We start from the raw sequence: 4,472 nt of genomic DNA, 5'->3' as shown, positions 1-4,472 counted from the left end.
CCAGCACTAGGGTGGCGTGGCTAGTAGTTTGCTTCCCAGGGCTAGGCTTCTAAATGACCACTAAATCTGACCTCTCTATATGGCCAGATTGTTGGTTTTCTCCTTCTTTTCTTTAAAAAATCAGAGACAAGGATGGACGTGGTGGCTCACACCTGTAGTCTCAGCACTTTGGGAGGTCAAGGCAGATGGATTGCTTGAGCTCATGAGTTCGAGACCAGCCTGGGCAACATAGTGAGTCCCCTGTCTCTACAAAAAATACAAAAATTAGCCAGGCAGCCAGGTGTGGTGACGCACATCTGTAATCCCAGCACTTTGGGAGGCTGAGGCAGGTGGATTACCTGAGATCAGGAGTTCCAGAGCAGCCTGGCCAACGTGGTGAAGCACCGTCTCCAAAAAACCTGTCTCCAAAAAAAAAAAAAAAAAAAAAAAAACCCCAAACAAAAACAAACAAACAAACAAACAAAAAACAAAGGACCAGGCGCAGTGGCTCATGCCTGTAATCCCAGCACTTTGACAGGCTGAGGCGGGCAGATCACAAGGTCAGGAGATCAAGACCATAGTGGCTAACATGGTGAAACCCCATCTCTACTAAAAATACAAAAAATTAGCTGAGGGTGGTGGCATGAACCTGTAGTCCCAGCGACCTGGGAGGCTAAGGCAGGAGAATCTCTTGAACCCAGGAAGCGGAGGTTGCAGTGAACTGAGATCATGCTACTGCACTCCAGCCTGGGCAACAGAGCCCATCCCCCCTGCCCCCTCCACCAAAAAAAAAGAAACAAAAACATAAAACAAAGAAAAATTAGCCAGTCATGGTGGTGCACATCTGTAGTCTCAGCTACTCGGGAGGCTGAGGACTATATATACAGATACGTGTGTGTGTGTGTGTGTGTGTGTGTGTGTGTGTGTGTGAATATATATATATATATATATATAAATGTTTTTAACATAGTCATCACAGCTGAAGAAATTCTTAAGGATATTAGCAGAGTTTCCAAAAGCACTTCACAGTACATTTAGGCCCTTGAGGGAGATCTGTCTCCTCTAGGACAGCCTTTCTTCTAGGAGGATATTTCTAGGAATTAGGAACAGGAATTTGGCCAGCCTGGGTTCCCGATATTTCTATTGCCTGTAATGGAGTAAAGGGGAGAAGGAAAACATTTAGAAAGGGTGATAACAGGGAGCTGTTCTATTTTATTTTATTTTTGAGACAGGGTCTCACTCTGTTGCCTAGGCTGGAATGCAGCAGCTACTTCTATTTTAGAAAGTCTGAATTTGAAGTGATGGAAGTACATCTGAGTGAAGATATACTTTCAGCTGCAGAAATTATTTTATGTACATGTCTGAAGACTTGTATACATGTTCAAACCCTTTGACCTTGTAATTATTCTGTTAGAAGTTTTTCATATGGAAATTACTGAAAAGAGAAGGAAAACTGGAAAAGCAGAATAATGAATAAAGGAAACAATCTAATTGTTAATAATATGAAAACAGCTAAGTAAATTATCTGCTTGATATGATATAATAGATTATTATATGACTATTAAAATATAGTTAGGGGCTGGGCACAGTGGCTTATGCCTGTAATCCCATCTCTTTGTAAATTTCAGCCCTTGGCTAAATCTGGAAGGCTGAGGGGGGTGGATCACTTGAGGCCAGAAGTTGGAGACCAGCCCGGACAACATGGCACAATCCCATCTCTACAAAAAGATACAAAAATTAGCTAGGACTTGTGGCATTTGCCTGTAGTCTCAGCTACTCAGGAAGCTGAGGTGGGAGGATCAGTTGAGCCCTAGAGGTAGAGGTTACATCGAGCTGTGATTATACCACAGCACTCTAGCCTGGATGACAAAAATAATAAATAAATAAATAAATATAAATAAAGTAATTGCACCAGCTTAAATCCCACTAGCAGTGTATAACATACCCTTTTTTTTTTTTTTTTGAAATGGAGTCTTGCTTTGTTGCCCAGGCTGGAGTGCAATGGCACAATCTCATCTCACTGCAACCTCTGCCTCCCAGGTTCAAGGGATTCTCTTGCCTCAGCCTTCTGAGTAGCTGGGACTACAGGCCCACGCCACCTCTCCTGGCTAATTTTTGTATTTTTAGGAGAGACGGGGTTTCATCATGTTGGTCAGGCTCGTCCCAAACTTTTTTTTTTTTTTTAAATAAACCTCTCCCCGCCCCTGGTCTCAAACTTCTGACCTTGTGATCTGACTGCCTCAGCCTCCTAAAGTGCTGGGATTACAGGCATGAGCCACCGCGCCTGGCCTGGTGGGATTTTTTCATATGTTTATTGACTGTTCAAGTACCTTCTATGAAATGCCTCTTCATATCTTTTGCCTTAGTTGGTTATATATCTTTTGTTTAAGCCTTTTGTACGTACTGGGCGTGGGGGCTAAAAGGTTTTGCTAGGTTATATTATGAATCCTTACAATCTACTGCCTTGACTCCTGTTTTAGAGCAAGATATTTATATATGTTAATGAATCTTTGCTACTGTAAGGTATCTATCTATAGATTTAAAGAAGAAGAAACACATTTCTAAGTTTCCTAACCTTTAGCAAAGTGTAATGCCTCCACACCCAACACATTTATTTTAGGAAGGACCTTAATTCTGACTTTATTTCACGAATGTTATTTGAAAGCAGCATTAGATTTATCAGCTAAAGAGTTTTTTTTAAATCAAAAATAGCATGCATTTGAAAAAGAAGACAGTGGGCTGCTAGTAGTTTAGCTCCCTTGCCACTGTAAGTGTGAAACACAGACCAGCAGCATCACATCAACTGGGAACTTGTTAGAAATGGAGAATCTTGAGCCTTACCCTAGATCTACTGAATCAGAATGTGCATTTTAAAAAGGTCTCCAGGTGACTCACTGGCACTTTTCAATTGCAAAAGCCTGGTTAGCTAAATGGTGGTAGACACTACATGTAGGATTTGGTTGGCACTGGGGCTGAAAGAATGTCTTTGTTTTTTCAGTGTATATGGAGCCTGGCATTGTTAGGTATAAATGCTTGAATCTCTGAGGGTCCCATCTAGGTGAAATGGATCTGAGAACAAGCAAGTTACCTTGATCTGTCAGGTAGTGTTCTGGTCTTACAGCCCCAGAAAAATAAAATAGACTAAACAATGTGGCCTGAAATATATCTAATTGAGGTCTAACTCATTTTTAATTTTTTTCTAGAATGATCTATAAATTGATCCAACTCTTCATTTTGAATGTATGATTCAGTCTGACAGTCTTACATTAACTAGATGGGTTCAACTAATAGGTTTTTGAACCCTAGAAACTTAGAAATCGTTTGTACCAACATTCTTACTTTACAGATGAGGCAAATGAAGCATCGTGCAATTAAGTGAGAGATCACACAGCGTTCAGTGGCAGGATGACAGTCCCAGTCTTGAGCTTTTGTCATTTAATCAGAGGCCCAGATTAGGAATTTCCCAATTCCCTAAATACATCTGGCCTGAGGTGGGTAAAATTCAGTATTTTTTTTTAATAATTAAAGGAATTAATTAATATCTTGTGAAAATAGCCTGGTAATCTAAAAACAACATAAACAGCAACTTTTTTTGTTTTTGAGACACAGTCTTGCTGTCACCCAGGCTGGAATGGAGTGGCGCCATAACAACCCACTGCAGCCTCAACCTCCTCAACTCAAGCCATCCTCCCACCTCAGCCTTCCCAGTAGCTGGGGCTCCAGGTGTGCAACACAGCACCCAGCTAGTTTTTGTATTTTTTGTAAAGGCAGGGTTTTGTTATGTTGCCCGGGCTGGTCTTGAACTCCTGGGCTCCAGCAGTCTGCCTACCTTGGCCTCCCAAAGTGCTGGGATTACAGGCATGGGCCACTGAGTCTGGCATAAAGCAACTTTCTTAGTGAAAAGGTTCTGTAACAAGCCAGGTGTGGTGGTTTATGGTTATTTATTTATTTATTTTTAAGATGGGGTTTCACCATGATGGCTAGGCTGGTCGTGAACTCCTGACCTCAGGTGATCCACCCACCTCGGCCTCCCAAAGTGCTAGGATTACAGGCGTGAGCAACCGCGCCCTCACTTGAGGCTAGGAGTTCCAGATCAGACTGAGGAACATAATGAGACCCTGTTTCTACAAATTAACAGACAAAAAAGACTATATAACATTCAGCCAATCTCGATTGTTAAGCAGCAAAATAACTTTAATGCCGCCATCTTCAGTAGTCCTTTCTAAGTCCAGGGCAGTTAGAAAGTTTGGATCTAGGCCAGGTGTGGTGGCTTATATCTGTAATTCTAGCACTTTGGGAGGCCGAGGTGGACGGATCACATGAGGTCGGAAGCTCAAGACCAGCCTGACCAACATGGAGAAACACCATCTCCACTAAAAATACAAAATTAGCTGGGCGTGGTGGTGCATGCCTGTAATTCCAGCTACTTGGGAGGCTGAGGCAGGAGAATCACTTGAACTCCGGAGGCAGAGGTTGCAGTGAGCTGAGATTGC

Source organism: Cebus imitator, unplaced genomic scaffold (genome assembly GCF_001604975.1).
Source record: "Cebus imitator isolate Cc_AM_T3 unplaced genomic scaffold, Cebus_imitator-1.0 Scaffold23, whole genome shotgun sequence".
NCBI lineage: Eukaryota > Metazoa > Chordata > Mammalia > Primates > Cebidae > Cebus > Cebus imitator.
The sequence above is the reverse complement of the archived record's forward strand: the minus strand, read 5'-3'. Positions refer to the sequence as shown.